Source organism: Lepisma saccharinum, chromosome 26 (genome assembly GCF_977018435.1).
Source record: "Lepisma saccharinum chromosome 26, izLepSacc3.1, whole genome shotgun sequence".
NCBI lineage: Eukaryota > Metazoa > Arthropoda > Insecta > Zygentoma > Lepismatidae > Lepisma > Lepisma saccharinum.
In genome coordinates, this window is record NC_139254.1 from 23,576,953 (window position 1) to 23,599,778 (window position 22,826).

Consider the following 22,826-nt stretch of genomic DNA (forward strand, 5'->3'; position numbering starts at 1 on the left):
GCTCCACACAGCGCAACGGGACGCAGGCAGTAAAATAGCGGAAGTATAAATATTAAATTTTTACACTAATGGCAACAAAATATAATTTGCAGCCCCCTTCATCGGCCGCCACTGTTTAAGACTAACATAAATATGTATTTTAGGAAGTTAGTCAAGTGTTTACTTTATAATAAGAACTCAGCCCAACCTTGGATGATCAAGAGATTCTTTTTAATCATTATTCTTAGAAAATAAGTCGTCTTGGCATAATGTTTTAAGCGATTTATTTGATTAAAACATGCTTTTTCGGTTCCTGATTAAAACACTGTTTAAAACATTTAAAACATGTTTAAAACAAAAAGATTGTTTTTTTCGTTTATAAAAAAACAAATTTTGCCAACCCTGGTAAAATACTAACAATCTTCTTAATTTACTTTCTTTTCACTAGATGGCAGTAAAAGTTGTTATATATAAACTACATAATTTTCGTAGAAAATTTACAATGAATTCTTAATAGTGGATTTTAATATGTAGTAAATAATACATCTTATTTCATAAGCATTCTTATGGAATGGTTTGAAGATTATGTTGTCTAAAAAAAGAATCATACCTGCTTTCCAATGTCGGTTATTGAGAAGATAGCTTCAAAGGGAGAGACTCTGGAAATTTATGCTGATCACATCTGAGCATGGAGAACGCGTCCTCCTAATAAACTCTTTTTGTAAGGGTGTGGTGAGTGCACTGACCACACCTGACTAGAGAGAATCAAAAGCACCATCTCGTTGGATATATGCAGTTTTAGACGGGTCTCCCTTATCGCACAACACTAGAACAACCTTGCGTTCTGACGTCAGACGAGGAATGCCTACGTTGTTGGATTAGGTTTGGTTCTATTAGCATAAATACACTGAATATTTATTTATTTGGTAGTGATTGCTGCTACAACCTTTTCAAGCATTCCCATTGGCTGGTAGCTTTTTGGGGGTAGTAAATAATCTGTGGTGGTTAGGTTAGGCAAGTTGGATTTGGTTCTCCTAGAAGATGAAGACGATGAAAATGGTTTGTAGCAGCAATACCGACCTTATTATTTATGCTAAGAACTAAACCTGGCTAACCTAACAACTTTAGGCATCTAGCCTAACAATAAAAGCATCCACCAGTGACGTCAGAACGCAACGTTGCTCTAATGTTGTCCAAAAAGGTAGACTTGTTTTATCAAAGATGAGAGAACCTCTGTGGCGCGGTCGTCGAATTTACAACCGTAAGCCGCGGCGAGCGTTGTGCCATCCTGAAGGGTAATACCGTAACCAGGGGCGGATCCACCGGGAGGGTGATAGGGGCGATCACCCCTCCCAACCGCCAGGTTTTTGTATACTATCATCATTCCTAATATTTTTGAAGACTCATGATAGGGTAATGGGAACAGGACCTACAGTTTAAATTTGCATCCGAGCCCCTGTGTAATAAGCCGCCAAGGAGGATCGAGCCCAAGAACCCTGGAGAGAATAGGTTTTTGTTTTCTTTGATTATTCACTTTACTTCTCATACATAATAATTCAGTTTACAGTGTCAGTGGTAGGAAATATAAAAACGAAATACAGTAACAGCCATCTATTCGGAACCTCCCCGATTTATGTACAGGGTGTATCAGAAGTCCCTTACCACCCCTTGTTAAATCCGCAGTGATGAATTTTCATGGAATTTGATATGGGCGATACAAAATAGGACTAGGGGGGACACCTTTTGGAGTATGTCACGGGGACGGCCGCCATCTTGGTTCCGCCATCTTGAATTCAACTTTTTTATTTAAAATGATAGGTGGGTAATGTGATACATGACCATAGGCTAGAATTTTGTCAGGATGTCAAATCTGAAATCATATTTCATATAACTTCAATTGGTGAAACGTTATTGGCAACTGAAAGTGATGTTTACCTGATTGTTGCAGGTGCTAAACCATGCCGTTAACAACTGAGGAACGCATCCAGATCGTCAAACTGTGGGGTGGGAGAAGTGCCCGTGCAGTGGCTGCCGATTTCAACCTGCGTCATCCAGAACGTCACCCTGTGTCACACGTTGCAGTGGCACAGTTATTAACCAAATTCGTGGAGACGGGCACGGTCTTGGACAGACCGCGTAGTGGACGACCGCGGACAGTCGCGGATGAAACACAAGTTACGGCAGTGTTTGTCTTCTTCTCGACGTCACCGAAGCGAAGCACACGTCGTATAGCAATGCAATGTGCTATGAGTCACAGTTCAGTGTACAGGGTGCTACATAGGCACAAGTGGCATCCGTATAAGTTGTAAATGCAGCAACACCTCTCAGAGGACGATCCAGATCGCCGCGTGCAGTTTTGCGAGTGGGCTATCGCGCAAGTACGGCTAAATCCAAACGTCGCTATGCAAATACTCCATTCCGATGAAGCGAACATCTACGTAAATGGGGATGTGAATAGGCAAAACATGCGCTATTGGTCACCCGACAACCCTGCATGGACAGATCCCTCCAAAATGACCGGTGCAGGGACGATTATTGTGTGGGCATACATATGGGGAAAACGGATAATCGGTCCTTTTCATTCAAGGAAATTAAAAATGCGGAACTATACCTGGGGATGCTACAGGAACAGATACTGCCAGCTCTGATGTCGGAAGATGGTACATTTCCCAGGTTTTTTCAACACGATGGTGCGCCTCCCCATTATGGCGTCCAGGTGCGTCAGTACCTGGATGAACAATTTCCTGGGGCATGGATTGGTCGACGTGGACCAGTTGAATGGCCTGCCCGATTACCAGACCTAACTCCAATGGACTTCTACCTTTGGGAACACGTTAAGGCTATGGTGTATGGTGTGAAAATTCGTGATCTTCGTCATCTGGAACAACGTATCATGCCTGCCTTTGAATAAATTTCACCAGATACCTTGCTCGGTGCCCACAGACATTGGGTGAAGGGTCTGAACACGTGAATTGCCCAGCACGGACAACATGTGGAGCACATTCTGTAACAGGTAAACATCACTTTCAGTTGGCAATAACTTTTCACCAAATGAAGTTACATGAAATCTGATTTCAGATTTGACATCCTGACGAAATTCTAGCCTATGGCCATGTATCACATGACCCATTGATCATTTTAAATAAAAAAAATTGAATTCAAGATGGCGGAACCAAGATGGCGGCCGTCCCCGTGACATACTCCAAAAGGTGTCCCCCTAGGCCTATTTTGTATCGCCCATATCAAATTCCATGAAAATACATCACTGCAGATTTTACAAGGGGTGGTAAGGGACTTCTGATACACCCTGTATAATGATATATTCAATCCGTGGACCCCCATTTTCCAATGAATACACTTACTTATCTCCAAAATATGGAAATCTGCTTGGATCCTGTCAACAACTCTATGTATTGTTTATATAAAATACCCTAGTGCATGTGTAGAATTTATTCTTGGTTAGATGAAAAAACAGACAAATAATCCCGTCCCAACTGTAAATTCTGGATCCGCCACTGACAGTAACTACGCAGCGAAAGTCGAAGCAAGCGAGGGAAGAAATGCATTTGGCAACACTGAGATACTGAGAGACACGCGAAGAGGAAATGAGACGAGAAAACAAATGACTATCCGCGAGTTACGCACGGTTCTTCTCATCTTGTTTGAGCTGTGTGCATGCGCTCAAGCATTAATTTGTTGATTATGTCACCGTGAGACTGAATCGAATAAAGATGGTTTCTATAAATTATCAAAAACCATTCGGGAGTAAATACTCGCAAAATTCAACCGCGCTATATTCTCTCGAGTCAGGTATTTGAGATAAACAAGCAAGGGGCCTCCACTGGGATCTAACCCGGGAACCCTTAACTACAAGGGGACAACCTTAACCACCAGGTCGAGGAGGCCCACATTTGATGACTTTGTGTTTCCTCTTGCTAAAAAGGAAATGTATTAAGCATTAGTTACGTATATCTATACACATGGACGTCCGCAGGATTTTTTCCATGAAGGAGCAAGCATGGTAATTCTTTCCCGGGGGGGCAAACGAGAAATATTTCCCCCATAATAGTGTCGCCCCCTCAAAAAATACTTATTTACATTGAAGTTATCATGTTCCTGCAACATCTTTGCAATTATTAACATACATTACTGTGAATGAAATGACATATATGTGTGTAATTGCAAGCTTATGGTAATATTCATTTTCCAGGTGGGGGCCGTGGCCCTCCCTTGCCCCCATCTTCCGAACGCCCATGTTTATACAGCAGTACGTGTAGTTACTTTTGGTTATAATCGCGAACGAGCAGTACCTACATCTCCGTATATAGGATGTTACTCACGCACTTGGTACATTGTGAAGGACCTTCCATGCGAGACTTTGGAAATGTGAAGAAGTCCTTTACCCTTGATGAGCAGCTGTGTGATGATTATAGCTCCTCAAGGATGTTGGGCCGGTGTCTCCATGTCGAATATGTGGATATCTGTAAATAATGCAATCTTTAGTGTTGTAGGTATTTGCTCCTGTTACGACGGCTGGTCCTCGTGCTGGCAAGGGAAGTGGGTAGCAGCGATTACGCCGCAGACCATCAGACAACAGCGGTGGCGCCAACAGTTACGACGCGGCGGTAGGAAGTACTGCGTTACCTCGTTCTACTGGCTGCTGCGTTTCTTATCGTGTTGAATTGGTCGCTTTCCCGCTCCCCACTTCCCTTGCCAGCTTGTAGAGCGCCCGCCGTAACAGTAGAAAATATGTTTAGTAGGGTTTTAGAGTAGACGTAATTCGCTACAAAACGAAACGTTCAGGATAAATCTAGATTGTGTTCACATTTTGCATTTAGAATTCCATTTTACATTGTTCCATTACTAGTCAAAATCTTCTAAGAAAAATCATGATTGTAGCTACTCAATGGTAGCGTCGTCGCCTTGTAATCAAGGGGTCCCGGGTTCGATACCCGATGGAGACACAAAGTGGTTCGGATCCCACTTTAAACTGAAGGACCAGTCCCAATTAGCCTTACTGTGCATAAAGTGGACTTAAAACAGCAACTCAATCAATCAATCAATGATTGTAGCTACTGAAAGACTGGTATTTTTTTCTCAAGAAAACGAAAAATTTCTGAAATTTTTTTAGAAATCTTTCAAATATTAGGAATTAATCCTGGCAAACCTGCAATCCTGTTAGGAATGTCGTTTTAGAGTTAGGGTATTATCACAGATAAGGTTAGGGGGAACTGGTCTAAAATGTCGTACTCAGGTAAAATGACATAGTGCGTGTTTCTCGGATGTGGAGGTTTACAGGTGAAGGCAATTCAGTCCTTCCGATGCACAGTGTAAAGAAATTGGAACCTGTGAAATGGCTAAGGTGTTCAACGAATGTGCTGTTGTTGGCAAGTGATTTTGTGAAAAAGTATGTGTTGAAGTTTTCTCTTGCAAGTAACGGGAAATGTATTTGCACATCTTAAACTGTACACTGTCGGATTGACAATAGGGATTTCTGTGAATAGTGTTCAATGGCTTAAACGAGAATGTACTGTCGCGTGGAATATTCTGAGGAAAACACTTCATAACTTTTTTCTCGTTGTCGGGTAAAACGACACATTACTGATCAGTCTAAAATTACAGTATGTCATTTTACCCTAATAGAGAAAATGAGGAAATATTTATCTTATGCTTAGCGTCGTCGCCTTGAAATCAAGGGGTCCCGGGTTCGATACCCGGTGGAGGCACATAGTGGTTCGGATTCCACTTTAAACTGTAGGTCCAGTCCCGATTAGCCTTTAAGTGGACTTAAAACAACAATTCAATCAAAAATACACATTACGTCATTTTACCATCACCTATGTCATTTTAGGCGTAGGCCTACTATTTCAGTACTTGAAAAATTGCATCTTGCACTTCAAAGGATTTGAGCATATATATCATTCCAATTAGTTATATATTGTAGCTAAATAATGTAAGAATGGGTTACAATAAAATCAGCTTTCTAACCCGTAGTCTTGTCCTATTTTTAGGCGTTCTAACAAAGGTATGTCATTTTAGGCCAGTTTTTCCTATAGTATTATATTTACCTTTCCTACAAAAGCGCAGTTACCTATTGGCACGTTGGAGTGGAGAAAGCTGATTATGCAAAGGAAGTCACAAGTTAAAGGTTTTCCACGTTGATAGACAACTTATTCCAGGATTAGCTTTTGATTTTCCGTGCGAAGCCATATGAGAACTCCATGACAACAGTTATATCGCATGGAAATAATGCTAGTATTGTCGATGCTAAAGCGAAGCATAGTTGTTACGTATTTCGTCTGAAAAGACGATTTTTCCACACGAGCATTCCCCCTCCCCATCCTCTCTTAAAATTGGATTAAGCAGTGTGCGAAATCCTGGGGGGGACGAGGGATTTCCCCTCCACCAACAATCTTGGAATCAACCCCCCCAAAACATTTCCGGGGTGGGGGAGTTTTTGTTATAACACACAAAAGATAACCAATTACTTTTTCATTTGAAATATACTTTACTAAGATTAATATCGAAAACATACACAAATTAGTGTAGTTGTGAGTGTTCAATATTTTCTCTCCCTTAAGAGACAAATTTGCATCAATACGCACAATAAAAGTAAAACAAGAATGCAAAATAGTAATAACTATGAAATCTAATTTCTTTACATTAACATAAAGCACAGACTAAACTAAAACTTACACATAATAAAACCACTTCAACTATTTCATAATTTATTAACATCTTTAACCGGTTAGTAAAGGAATGAGTTAACTGCTTTGAAAATGTATAAAAAGTAACAAATTAATTTCCTTTATGTAATTAATAATAGTAATAATATATTTTTTAATTGAGTAATTTATTTTTGCTTTCAATAACATTACAAATATGTATATAGTATAATTTACACATATGTTTGTGGGGGAGGGGGTTTGACGTTTAAGAACTTTCTCTCCCCCCACCAGTTTTCAATGATTTCGCACCCTGGCGATTAAGCATCCCTCCAGTTAGGAATTTCCACTTCGAAAACTGCACAAGATAAAATATTATATACAGGGTGATTCAAAACATGTTAACACTATATGGGAAATAGAAAATTTGCTTAACGGAGGAAACTATGCTGCAATGACACGAATTTATTCGTGTTTAGTGTGTTATATTGTTTTCTGAATTGGCAGCATATATAATTGTTCAATATTATTCATTAAAGAAATAAACGTAGATTGTGAGTAGTAATTTTTCACCCTCGTGGCGAAGTAGTTAGCACATCGTGCTACAACGCCAGGGGTTCCAGGTTCGAATCCTGGCCTGGACATGGATGTTTGTGAGTGTCTATTCATCAATTTCATCACATCTTAGCAAATTAGCCAAAGTGGCACAAGAATTGAAGTAAAACAAGCAAATCAATCAACCAATTTCCCATATGATGTTAACATTTTTTTAAAATCACTTTGTATAATTACGATTACAATTTTGCAAGAATTTCTGATTTGTCGTTGCATAAATGAATGGGTGACAGGTTCCAGAAGTCTGTTTCTCGAAGGCTAGTAGTTTGTCTTGATGTCCTCTGCACGCGATCAAATTTCCTCTCTTGTTCACAGGAAATCCATATGTGTGTAGAGGGCGGAGCAAGGCAGTGAGGGGTTAGTGTAGAATAGTACACATAATGAGTACACATATTTTCACTATTAAAAATATAAGGACCTCACGGGTATAGTTAGTACAGGGCCTCTCTCGCATTTCTTAACGGTGGCCCTGGCCCCAACCGTTTTGAGGACACTGAACCCAACAATCCCCGAAACAGAGACCTGTTACTTCTTCTCATTTCTCATCTCTTTTCGTCAGCTATCGCAAAGTATATAAATATATACAAGTGTAAATAATATCTTCTAAATATCTCTTATTTTTTCCTCCTCCACTTAGATGCACAAGACATTGTTCATGGCATTAGTATATTAGAATCTTCAATTTGCTATCGAATTTGCAGATGTGAACAATACCACATCATCATTAAAATCAAGATGAGGTGGAATGCACAACTGACTGTACTTTTGATAGTTATTAGCCATATTTCATGTTTACAAAGCTTCCTTTTCGTTAGATTCGAAGGAAAAGAATATAGTGTAGCGTGACGTTGGCGGGTATGGCACGGTATCGAGTCACGCCGGGATGTAGCTCTGTTAAATAAGTTAGGTTTTAGTTTTGGTCTTGCTGTACCACCTCTACCCTGAATGGTGCGGATGAAGGATGTTGGGAGCTAGTCGTTGAACGCTACTCACCCCCTTGCTTGATGTTCTGGTCCTCGGCTTCTGGCGTCGGTGACAGTTGGATGGAGATGGCAGAAGATCGCTGGCCTTGATGCTGACGGAGATAAGAGCTGGTAAATATTCGGCGGTTTAGTCGTCGGAGCACTGATTCTCCGGACTCGGGCTGGAGTAGTTGTATTTGTGCTATTATAAACTCAAGAAAGGAAGAGCTCTCCTCCAGCAGAATTGTCTACACTTAAAACTAGCTCAACATGTCCATATGAGCTTTTTGCTCTAGTGTGGAACCCCCTCTAATCCAAGAATTTTGTAAAAAAGCCCTCATGGATTCCATGAGAAAGGAAGAGCCCCTCAGATTGATGTGCCTATACTTACAAAAAGGCACTTCTGTGAGATTGTTGTCCATAAACTTGTCAAAAATATGCTCTTCTTGATATTTTTTTGGCCACACCTAAAACTAGGCCAAGACACACACACATACACACATACACACACATATTTACTTCCAATTTAAGTTTAATTGGACCCCAGCCTCAATCCAATATTAAAACAATGCAATATGCAGAGCTCCTCTAGAATTGCTCCGTGACTCTCTCATTTCTCACATCATAAACATATGATTTTTCCCCTATGAGAATAACACTACATATGGTGTCATCAGGTAAAGCCTCATGAAATTCACAGATAATTTTAATGTTTGTTCTGTCATTCACCACAACTTGTTTTCTTTTTGAAGTGTTAATTACAAACATGGGTCTCTGTGCCTTGAATTCATCTGGTGTGTAGTACATCTCAGTGTTGCCAGTAGTGACCCTTTTGAAAGCCGTAAAAGCCTCATATAATTTGAGGAAATCATCCTTGGACATGTCTAAATTGTAATTCTCTCTAGGAAAGACCTCATTTCTGCCATTTTTAAGATATATGTTCTTGATGTTGCAGTTATCAAATTTACTTGAATTTTTTTCCTGATTATTGTGTCTTCCAGTCTGAAACAGTATCACTACAAAATCAGGCATGTCATATTGAATACTGGAGAATGAATTTGTAGCATCAAACTCATAATATGTACCAATTGCGGGCTTCTGTACACATTGATATGTATAAAATTGCAGAAGAAACTGTGGATTTTTTATTATATTAGCTTTGTATTTAAGAGCATAACTGGCCTCATACTCAACAACAGGGATTCTTAACTCCATAGTCTGAATAATGCATTTGCCTGCATCAGGTAGGGTATTGGGCAGAGCTTCTCCTGTAGGGTTTATTGCACTGTACCTCATCAAAGCATTATTATCATTTGCAGCTCTTCTAAATGTAATTCTTAACCCACCCTTCCACATAATTTCTTTGTAATCTGAGAAGAATCCTGGCAACAGGCGCATCGGGAACAGCACAGTGTGGTTCTTAGATAATATCTTATCACCAGCTTCAAATCCACCGATTTTGTAGTAAGAAGCCTCGGTTTTGGATAATTTTAATGTGGCCAAAGCTGTGGAGGTAATGCCGGGATAATCCACTCTGTTTATAACAACGCCATGCTTTCTGATCTCAATTTCAGAGAATAGATGAGGCACAAAATTGTCTACCAATCTTATATTTGAATTTGCCGGATAAGCTGTTCCATCGAGCTTTACAACATCAAATTTGATGTACAGATCTGCTCTGTGAGGGTGTATAAATCCATCCCCTACATCAAGATCAACCTCAATCTCTGTGTTGGGTTGATTTAAATTTGCAAATGTCCTCCTGTTTGGGGGAAATGATTGTAGCTCATAACTCTCAATATTTTCCATTGTATGTATTTTTATTTAAATATTAATCTCTATGATTGCAGTTGTTGTGGCTCCAGCAAAATCAACTAATTCTTCTTTTTCATTAGTGACCATCAATTCAATATTATCTATTCTATTATGGCACACAGGAAAATATAATGTTGGGGATGGATTGTAGATGATGGGCTCCATGAATTCAGAATTAGGTTTGAATGTTGCAATAATGCCAGTTTGTTTGTGAGTGCCTATGCCATTTGATTTGGTGATCATACCCTCAGCCACATTACAGTGAATATTCAGAGTCTCTATGGCTAAGAATTTGGGTATATTCATAGCAGTGTGTTTGATGCCTGGTTCAAGTTTTGTGTTGTTCTCAAAGCCTAACAGCTCTCCTATAGTACCCAGATCCACTGTTTCTGTAGCAGATACAATCTCTACTCTGTGAGTGACAGAATTTTGACTTAACACTACACCTCTGGGTAATTGAGCATTTAGAGTGGATAGATTATATTGCCCTGGAGTGATGACAATTTTTTCATCCCCTACTGCAATTGTGTTGTTGTGGTGTGTAATATTTGGGATCAGGTACATGCCATAAAATGCTCTGAGAGCTATTGTTTTGGGATACACTATGTCATCATGTAATTTGAGTTTCAATATTGAATTTTGGCTGGTGAGATGGAATACCCCCATGATGTTTCAGATACCACAAGGCTTTTTGAAAATCTTCAATTGATGGTTTATTTATTTGAGACATGTATCTAAGAACAGATAAACACAAATGTCCGCAATTAACATCTTTGAAGTTTTGAACACGGGCATTATTGTAATAAAGATTAGCTGAATTTAGATATTTTATTAAATTTTCAGGTGGAACACCTCCAAATGAAACAAACACAAATGCCTCATCTTTTAAATATTTAAGATAACAAATCCAGTGAGTGCCTTGATTTTTGTACTCATCCAAATTAACAATGCCACACTCTTTGTTGAGTGGTTGTTCTGGTAAAGAATCAGACATGTACACACCTCTAAAATGTTTGATGCCCAGTGGCTTGATTAAAGCTTCAATATCTTGGTTTGTAAGCGGCTCTTGTTTTTTTTAAACTTATTCATGGCTCTCTTAACACCTTTGCCTTGTTTCTCCATTGCCAGGTTATGGCGCTTCTGCTCATCTAATTCTGCCTTATTTTTCTTGGCATCTATTACTGTTTTTGCTATGGCAGCTGATCCCCCGGCCAAGCTCCCAACAGCCCCGAGAGCAGCTAAGATGGCAGGGATGGTAAATATAAATCCCCCCACATGTGATTTTTTTCTTGATTGCTGTAATTTTTTTAATTGGGGGGTACTAAGCAACAATTTCATACCATGACCCTTGGCAATACAAGAATTTTTTTTCTTGCGCTGCTTTTTGGTTAAAAGACTGTCAATAGTTTTAAGAGATTTGAGACCTGCATAAGGTATTTGATACATAATACCCTTGGCCTTCATTGTAGGTTTATTATATATATATTCACAGCCCCCACCCCAGTTTTTGTTTGGTGCTCATAGCTATGGTGGTTCCCAATGCTGCTATTTTTTCACTCAAAGAAGCATCTTTGCTTACAAATCTGCCAAATGCAGCCTCTTCTAATTTCTTGTCTGCAACATGTCTCTTGTCAAGATCAGAATGTGTGTTGTATGCAATATCATGGTCTCTACAAGCAGCATCTAAGGGATTAACACCAGGATCCCCTCTGTTTAATCTATGATCTAATTTTGTACCGGGACCACAATACTGATAGCCTGGAATATGTAGTTCAAATGGCAGCTTGTTTATAATGTTATTAACAAGGCCCCGACCCTCAGAAATATTCCAAAATTTAGGTGGTAGAGTATTAATAATTTTTATAAGATACCCAATCCCCTTAGTGTCATTCACTATAAAATTAGACAATTTTGTGCTTATCATGTCCATAATTCCAAACTTTTCATTGTAAAAATTGTGGTTCCCAGCATTTTCCTCCCCAGCTATCACCAATAACCTATCTACAAGTTTCCTGACATCATCAACCCACACAAATTCTTTAGGCAGGGTGTTGTATTGTTTGATTCCACTGCCAGTCTTGATCTGTGACCATATGGGCTTGATTAAATTATTGTATTTTGCCCCACTGCTCGACTTAACCCTTTTTTGTGTGGGATCATTGTTCTGGTATAGAGCATCTGATTTTATTAATATTTCTTTGTAATCCTCATAATCCTGATCTGTATAGCTGCCAGGTCTCTTCCTAGTCATGAGTTCCCACAATCCAGGTGTGCCGAGATACTTAACAAAAGCACCTTTTTCTCCGAGTCGAGATTCTGAATATACAATTATATCATCTCCCATAAATGTTACTCTGAAATTGCCAATTCTATGTATGATGCTACCATCAAGCTCTGTGTCAGCATATAAGCCAAACACCTCATCTTTATTGTCTTTAGGTGTTGTTAAATATTTTTGAGCAAGAAGACCCAATTCAATAGGATCCTGACTAGCTTCAATTCTTCTAGGAGGACTAGGTGTATGAATACTGGAAAGTGGGGTGAATGGATAATCTAATATGTTCCTAGCAGCTACAGGTACAAGCTCTGTGAGCAAATTTTGATTCTGCTCTGTAACAGTTTTGATATTCTTACCTAAATTATTAATAGCATCAATTACAGGCTGTTCTGTTTGTTTGTGTTTTTCATAAATTCCACGGTTCTCTGATTTCCATCCCTTAAATCTTTTTACAAGATAATCTCTTAATTTAAGATCATCAATAATTGGCCTTTTCATGTTTATTATATGTTTCAATGTCTAGAAAATTGTTGATTTTATTTCTGTATTTGCCAGTATTAGGTGTTCTTGTCATATCAATTGTGACAAACCCATAACTGTCCTGGTTCCAGCACTTGCTGCAAATCTTGGAAAAATCATTGTAGCTCAAGTCCCCACCTACATATTCATCATGTATGTGTTTGAGGTTGGTATGGTCTTGATGAAACACACATATAAAATTGCTGTTGTCTCGGATCAGTTGCTTGGGTATTTTTGAAAAAGTCTGAGCCAGGTAGAAGCAATCAATGTTTTTGTGCCGGCCCTGTGTGAAGAAATTTCTAACCTTGTTTTGATTATCCAGTATAATGTCATCAAATACAACAACAGAATTATCGAGACAGTCATGAAGTGGCTTAACATCTGGTTCAAAAGTGGCAATATCCAATCCATCATATAGCTTCATCAGCTGCTGATATTTTAATTGTTCCAAGCTCTTAGAGAAGATATACAAGTGCCTGTTTTTCCAGTCTAACCAGTTGGGTGCTAATAAAAAATTATCAACCATTAGTGTAGTTTTACCGCAAGCAGATGGCCCAACAATAAGACACCTAATATTATCAGGTAGCAATTTGCCATTTCTCTTATTCTGCTGTTCAGGTTCTGGCAGCCTTTTTATAACATCCCAGGTGTTCATATTATTATTTTGTTTGCCTCGATCCAGCTGTTTTCCGGATGACCCAGCCATTTGACAAGTAACTTGTTGCCTTTTCTGCGGATGATTTTTTCTATGAGATATGTGTCAGGCTGTTTAGTTTTGCTGAGCTCTTGTTCATAGAACCTGCCTTTGAGAATTTCTCCTCGGTGATCCTTTATTATATGTGTTAAGAGTCCCAGGTTTAACTTGAACCACTGTAAATAATTCAGTGCTCCAGTTTCTTGTAAAGCCTCTCTTGAATAAGTGCTTATATTTACTGATTCTTACTTGATCACCAATCTTGTATTTGGCCTTTCTTGTTGTTGGCTGGTATCTAGGATAATAAACAGTCCTGATCAATTTTTGCTCATCAGATGAGCTTATTACTTCAGAGGGTTTCATGTTGATTGTGGAATGGACAGAGTTGTTATATTTATGTAGAAGTTCTGGAAGAATATTAACCCATTTATAATTACCCTGCAGTGTAAATTGTTTATACATAAGATTTTTTAAGGTTCTGTTGAATCTCTCTACAATTGAGGCTTTGAGATCACTGTAACTCGAATAATGTTTTATTGCCTGGCTTTTAATAAATTGTTGGAACACTGAATTATAAAATTCTTTGCCATTATCTGTTTGCAAATAGCGCGGGGATCTTCCACTCTGATTGATGATTGTTCTAAAAGCTTCTGTAACACATTTTCCAGTCTTGGATTTGAGTGGCACAGCCCAGGCAAATTTTGAAAATGTGTCTATTACAGTGAGTAGATACTTGTAGCCCTTGTTGATTTTGTCTAAGTTTTTCAACTGTCCACTTGACATTTCAATCAAGTCGCTTTGCCATAAATCATCTATGCCCTTTGTGACTACTGGGAGTCTCTTAAAATTATGTCTGGCCTGTCTGTGTAATTCATCAACAATAATTTTTCTAGACATAATATGTAAACAAGAATATTGCAACTATAGGGTGTTCAGCAGCTGAGACTGCAGGATTTTCTAAATATAATTTGTCCCCTATCTGTATTTTAAATTCCAAAGAGCCATCATCTTCTACATAAGATGTTTCTAATGTATTGGGATCTGTAAAATCCTCCAATTCTACACTGGTGATTTTCACTTTGTTATCAGCATTTGTTATTGATAAGGTGGGGTAGTGGTGTGCCTGTGGCTGAAGCCAATATTTGATCTTGATTGGTCTCAATGTGCCCCCAACAAAGAACTGGTAATAAAATTGTGCAGGGGACAGCATATATATTTTGCCACCTGGTGTAAATGGAGAATCATATTCTTTGTTGGGGATGCTGTACAATTCAAGAATTACTGTATGTTTTGGATTCTCGATTATGCCTGTTATTTCTTTTTCTGCTGTGAGCAATCTGCTTGTTACAGATTCAAGGTGCTCATTGATGGTCCTAACAATCTCATCGTGCCCAGGCTTGATTCTTATGTCAACAGCAAGTTTTTTGTATTGTTGCACAATTTCTTGTAGCTGGGTGGCAAAAACAGACAGAGCATTTGCTTGATTGGATTCCATGGTCCCTAGCTGTTGCTTGATATTAGCTACAATTTGTTGCAAATTTTCAACAACTGCCAATTTCGAATTTTGAGCAGTAAGATCATGGACTTGTCTTCTGATATCCTCAAACAGGGCATGCAGTTCATTAATATGTTGATTTGTTGGTAGAGTGGCCACTGTCTGAGTGAGTTGTTTGATCTCTGCTTGGATATTCTTGATATCTTCTGATTTCAATATCCTATTCACTGCCCTCTTAATATTTTTAAGTTCCTGTGATGTAGGCAAATTTGACACTGTATTTTGTAAAAATTCAAGTGCCAATTTCACATTGTGTAATTCAGAAGCATCAGCCACATTTTGCATAGCATTTTGGAGCAGGGCTATATCTGCCTGAGAAGGTGTGGATTGTTGTAAAATTTCAAGCTTTGTTTGGATATCATCTATCAAGTGATGAAAATGAGATAGTTCAGATTCAGTGTTGAGGTTTTCAAGCTTTGTGATTTGTTGCTGGACACTGACAAGAGTATCTACAATCCCAGGCAATCGGGATTCAAGTACATTTGCCAAATCACTTTGCACTGCTGCTATTGTACCTTCAAGATGGGTTATGGAACTTTGAATTTTTCCAAAATCTTCATATGTTTCAAGTTGCAGCTTGATGTTTGCTACACTCCGAGTTATTGCATTCAAAGCTTCAGAAGAGGGCAAGTTGTTCATAAAATTTTCAAGTGTCTCAATTTTTTCTTTAACCTCGGCTATGGCATTGTTCAGAGGGTCCAGATTAGGTATTTGGAGTGACTGAATCTGTTCTTTTAGAGTGGAAATCACTAGATCAAAATCTTCTTGTGATTTTATGCTTTTGACAATTGTTTGGAGCTGGGTCTGGACATTATTTATCTGCTCTTCCAATTGTTGTTTCAATTGCTCAGAGTTGTTAGCTTGGGTCTTAAATTTGGCTTGAAGAGCGACAACTGCTTCTTCTAAACTTTGAAAATTATCTAATGTAGCCAGGTCAGTATATTTCTGAAGCAGCAACTTGAGTTCAGAATCAATTTTAAGAAGAGGGTCCATGCATTGTGATTGCAAATTTGTAATTTCTAATTAAAGACTGGCATTGAGTGTGGTTTGTAAAGCTTGTAAATCACTTCTTAATTTCTTGACTCTGACATCAAGCATCAGAATCTCATCACTGTGATCTTCATGTCTTGTATGGCCAAATATATCATTAGGCATTTTGTTTAGTAGTTATTTATTATTGAATATCTGATTCTTAATTCTATAAAAAAAGGTATAAGCTTATCATAAGATCCCGGGACTTCAATATATAAGCAGTCACCAGCAGAAACAGTATATACAGTGCCAGAAATCATGTTTGAGTGCTTAATTCTGTAAATATTTCTCCCTACTGAAATTTTAACATCACCCTCAGGGGTTGTAATAAATTGCAATTGCCCACCTACAGGTAATTGGTAATGATTTAAATTATTGTTAAATATGTACAATATTTTGCCTGTTTCATCATCAACATCTGTAAATATGCTGTTCAGATGAATAATTAACAAGCCACTCAGTTTAGATATTATATCAGGAGAGGCTTGTGGTGTTGGCAGGTCCATAACAGTCCGTTTTTGAAACCCAAATAAGTTCATAGGCATGTTTATTTATTTCAAATCATGCTCTGTGTTTGGGCATTGATTGCCATTTTTCAAATCACAATGCCCCCATGGTAGAGTATGTATGCCACATGATAAAATGCATCTCTTATCATCACGTGGGTCCAGAGCCACTTTTCTTACAACATTTGAAGTCAATAAGTGATCCACACTCTGAATTCTGGATTCTGATGTTTTGATTAAGCTCTGGGATTTGAAGCAATTTTTATAATCTTCAAATTTAAGCTCTTTTTCCACAGCTACTTTGCCAATACCCTTGGCCTTTTTGACAACACCACTACATGTTTTAAAACTGTACATCTTGGCACTTAACCCAGCAAATTCCACAATAACATCACCAAGTGTCTCATCTTTTAACTTGCCGGGCACTTTTTTGTTGTGGGGTTGAATATTCAAATGGTCTGGCAATTCACTGGTATCAAAGTATTTGAACAATTCAGGCTGTGACATATCTTGATAAACATCTTCTGTTTGAATATCAAGAATAAAACTATCCGTGTCCATGTACATCAGTTTTACATTATCACCATAAAAAGGTTTCAGCACATCATAATACAATGTTAACATATGTAATTTGGACAATTCCAATATTGCAGCCCCTACATAAATAGGTTTATCAAACTTAATTCTTGTTTTTTTCATGTTGAAAAGTGCCATATCTTCATTATAAATTCTTCTGTAATTGAAATTAGGCTTTGCAACCAATTTTTTGCTCAGGCTGGGGTCAGTAATTATTTTAACATCGGTATGTTTTCTGACATTTTCAATTGTTTTGCCATATACAGAATTGACCATCAATTTAAACAAGATCTTATCAAATTCGCTCTTTGCAGATGTTCGAAGCTCCGTGTTTGTATCAATATATGGCTTCAACCATTCTGAGTGCCTGAACCTTAAGACTTTGCCAAGTTTGGTTACTTGAACACCATGATGCATCAGGAACTGGAGGTTCTTGTAATATATGACACAACCCTGTTTTGGCTCCAGAGTCATCATGAGCTTCTTCTGTTTAGAGCCAGGTGAGCACTGAACCTCGGGAATTGGGGGCAGATCAGAAAATTTGTTATGTAAATAATCTGGAAATATCAGATCAACCTCTAAGAAGAGGCCACAGTCTCTGTCATCAAAACCCTGAAGATCCTCAATATTGAAATCTTCAACCCATTCAAGCCCTGCATATGGCAGTTTCTGCATCATGGCATGACCATAGAGGCTGTTTGCATCCACATACAATATATAATTTGATGGCTGTGCTGGATCATAATCAGGCATATGCTTGTTATTTGCTCTGGCATATCTCTGAGAACATTGCACCATCCCTCCTCTTATATTTTCCTCCATAAACAGATACATATCTTGATCTTGGATCAGATCCAAATGCTTTTTAGTATTTAAAAACATTGCAGACCATGCTAGGCCCGGGGCACTGTAAAAATACACTGGGTCCAGTCCATAATTTTGCATACAAGATTTTCTGAATGTCTGCATTATATCTGCTGAGATGGTCACATCAAGTTTCAAATATGCCATGTGATAATCACCAAATGTCCGGCATTTTAAATTGTCCCACACCAATTGGGCATGGTGATAATCCTCATCAGTGATTCCAGATCCTCTGATTTTGCTGTAAAACTCATGTTGTGGAGGCAGGGAACACTCATTAAATTTAGAAAAATCTGTAACATAATCATATGGATATACACCCTTTCGCCTAATTAATTTCGGGTCCTGATTTGGAAACACTGCACGTGTGATTTTGAATTGATCATCAGGTAATTGAGTGGCCAGTGTATCCAGGCTAGCAGGTAAAAATCTGTAAGAATCAAGAAATCTTATTTGAATAGAAAATCCATTAACTTTAATTATTTTGCTAATAGATATATATTTCTCATCATTTTCAGCTAAAATATTTAAATTCTGCTTCTCAAACCCCTCATATCTGATCAGATGATGGAAATCATAATTGGATGCTCCATGGCAAAATATGGGGACAAATCTTGGTCTCTTGATCTTAATATTACAGCTATTACACAGGGCCTGTTTATATCGACCATCTGTATGAGAATGGTGTTTCACCTTGATATTTATATCTGAAAATTCAGAATCACATAGTGGGCATTTTTCTGCATTGTTGAAATCCTCAATCTGTTTCTCTGTTAAAGGCAACATGGGTTTTGATTTTAATAAGATGTTAGATGCTATGTCACGGCACTCATTTTCTATTCTATGTGCAAATATTTTGATGGCATCTGGCCCCATGTATGAATATTCTTTGGTAACAACACCATCCTGTACAATCACATAACAAAAGCTGGAAGGTTCATGTAGCTGATATGGTGTAATTGAAGATTCTTCAGGATCTGGATTGCAGAATGCAAGAGATTTGAGATTCGATTCAAAATCACAGACAATATATGTTGGGTGTTCCAACAAGGCTTCAAACTTTTTGAATTTGCAAGTTTCACTTGGCATTGGCATCACCATATGAACAGGTTTATGATTGCCACAATATTTCAGATGCTCAATTAACTTGTTTTTGGCAATTTCTGCACTCACTTTACAAACCCCATTCACTGTTTTTCTACCATCAAATGCACTTGAACATCTTCTGCACAACTTGAATATTCTATTAGATTTGTCTAGTTGTGTTCTGACTAAAGCTTCAAGATTATGTATCAGAGTATAATGATATTTGCCATCCCCTTCAATTAAGAGCAGATTAATCGGAACAGCAGAATTATCATCATTGATTCTGAGAGGATCTATCAAGCAATTATCACGACCAGTGGAACAAATATATACATTAATAGATAATTGTTTGCCATTGATATCCCGGGCCTTTTTTTCAAATTTATCAATATTCTGAACAGTCATTGGATATTCCAAACCCTCCATTGCATCGTCAAAATCATGTTCATGTTGTTTGTAATAACTTATTCTCTGAGGATTCCTTGAAACTGGAAACAAAGCAGCTAATATACACCACAAAAAGCATTTCTGGTCGGTATTTTCAATATTAACCACGGCTCTTTTGTTTTTAATATTGATAGGTAATGGCAAATATGTAGAACCTTGTAATGGGCTGAATTCAGAAATATTAACATAGAGCCTGTGTGAAGAGCCGCATAGGCTCCATCCAGACTCTTTTGCCTCAAATTCAGAGTGTTTAATATTCAATTGATCTATTAAACTGCTTATTATTGTGTCTGAATTTGCATTTGAATATACCGGTACAGTTTCTGTTATGTGGGGCTGTGTAAATTTTGTGCCATTTGGTTTCTTATATTGAGTATACAATTTGAGGGACAGCTTATAAGAGCCATTTTGTGCATTTAGAATTGCCTGCAGATCAGGTTTTACACTGTTCAAAAAATTCTCAATACCACATCTTGGCTCTGATACAAACCGATAATCCCTAAGTTGAGTATTAAAACTGCTATGGATAGGTGCAAAGCATGGCTGCTTTGCTGCTCTGGCATTAAGAGGTGCTTCATGCTTTCTTTTCAGACCAGATGTAGATGGTTGTGGGGGCAATGTTGATGACTGTGCAGAACAAGTATTTTTATGTGTATATGTGAAGTATTGCATGTTATATTTTCTATGGCATTTGGGGCAAATTTTTGTGGGAGCTCTGCATTTGTCTGGGTTACAAATCTTTTGGTGTCTAGCCCAATTAGAGCTAAATATATTTTTATTGCATTGGTCACAATATTTTTGATTTGGCATTTTTGCCGTTGTTTATTATATACAATTTCCTGGGTTTCAATTCAAAACTTTATACTGAATAAAAATATCAGTTGGGTTCAGCACTGTGCTGTGTGTGTGTGTGTATGTGTGTATGTGTGTGTTAATATTTCTCGCTTTGGTATTTATATAAAATTTCCTGGGTTTTAAATCTAATCTCTATGCTTAATCAGTTGGGTTCAGTGCAGACAAAAAAACTGCATAGCTCTATGTCAATTAGTTCTTGAGATATTGTATTTAGGAACCACTTTGGCCCCCCTGCCAAAAATTGGCTTTTATTGTATCGGTGTATATTGTCTCTATGATCAAAATTCTATGCTTAATCAGTTGGGTTCAGTACAGAGAAAAAAACTGCATAGCTCTATGTCAATTAGTTCTTGAGATATTAATTATTTTGTATTTAGGATCCACTTTAGGCTTTCCCCACCCTCTTCCCCCCCCCCTGCCAAAAATTTGTATTAGTGTATATTGTCTCTATGACCTTACTTGGGTTATTCCGCCAAATTATATGCTTCAAGTCTCCTATACTTTGGTGGAGCCTGTTCAGGTTCTATCCCCCACTTGTGGGTTCCATTGCCGATCCAGCAATGGTGAAGAATCTGCTCTGTGCCCTGCCTTATATAGTTTTACAGAGCCAATCAGAAAACACCACATCAGCACATTATGTCGTAAGCATTTAATCAATTAATATTGCAGAACATGATGCAATAGAACTGGACTGGGAAGTAAATATGTATGGATGTAGGTGGGTGTAGGTGGGGGTAGGTGTGGGTGTGTGGGGGTGTGTGGGGGTAGGTGGGGGTGTATGGGGGTAGGTGGGGGTGGGTGGGGGTGGGGGTGCATCTTGACTTAGTTTTAAGTGCTGTGTTCAAAATAAAAATATAATGGCTGGTAGCTGTATCCAAGCCCTATTATAATTTTTGCTTCTCTATTCTGTCACTAATTTTGATCCTAGGATAATTATATTTATGGGGGTGATTCTGCATAGCTGGAGTATTTTCTCCTGTGCGTACCTCCCGTTTCTCTGCTAGGTGTACATGCAATCAACACTGCACGCCATGCCCCCGGAACTCTCCGGAACTAATCCATCAAACTGCAGGGGCTTCTAATAGAATCGCTCGAAATCAATAGAACAGCCCAAAGTATTAACCGGCCTCACTGCGCAGGAACTGCTCCAGCCCGCACGTGCTTGCAGCAATCCAATACTCACAGCACCACGGGAATTAGAGGAACTAATGTATTGCCTGCAGTCTTGAGAATCAATATATTGATTCTCCCCGGTACTAGGGCATTGAGACTCTTCAGACTTGTGGCTCATATACAAACATCTGCTTGCCCCCCCCCCCCCCCGAACAACATACTGAAATTTTGGAAAAAATCGATAATTTTGTTTCTCTTATATCTTCGGAACCATGAACCCTAGAGACATGGGGTTTGTTGCTTTGGCCTCAGCATGGCAAGATGCAACTTTTTGATATCTATGAATTTTTCAAAATATCTTGTTGTTCTCTAGATCTTAAATAACTTGCCTAATTTTCAAGATAGGAGCATGGGGGTTGCATATTTGAAATCTAGAGGCTGTTTAGAAGTTTTGTTAAAAAATCGATAATTTTTTTAAATTTGAGATTTTTCAGAAACTATCAATACTGGAGACTTGAAATTTTGTAGACATATTCTATTCGAGATTCTCTACATTTTATGTCTCTATAATTTTCCTGTTATATGCAATATTTAAGCTACAAATCTCTGATTTATATCTGTTCTATAAATAGAATTTTCTGAAAAATGCAATATTAACAAAGTTGTTAATATCTTCGGAACCATGAATGCTAGAGACATGGGGCTTGGTGATTTCTCATGGGCATTTCAAGATGCAACTTTTTGATCTCTATAATTTTTCAAAAATCTCTTGCCATTCTCTAGATCTTGAATAACTTGCCTATTTTTCTTGAATAACTCGCCTATATCATACAATATCAAGAAGAGCATATTTTTGACAAATTTATGGACAACAATCTCACAGAAGTGCCTTTTTGTAAGTATAGGCACATCAATCTGAGGGGCTCTTCCTTTCTCATGGAATCCATGAGGGCTTTTTTACAAAATTCTTGGATTAGAGGGGGTTCCACACTAGAGCAAAAAGCTCATATGGACATGTTGAGCTAGTTTTAAGTGTAGACAATTCTGCTGGAGGAGAGCTCTTCCTTTCTTGAGTTTATAATAGCACAAATACAACTACTGGCTGGTCTTTCGCTTCTCGCTTTTCGTAGTCCGGACTGCTACTCGTATTGCACACTCGTTGCCGCCTCGTAATGTCGCAATCTCTCAAGAGTCGTCTCGTCGATCGAGTTGCTGATGATGTGGAGTGATAGAGAGAGATTGATTTACCATCTCCAGGGGTTTTT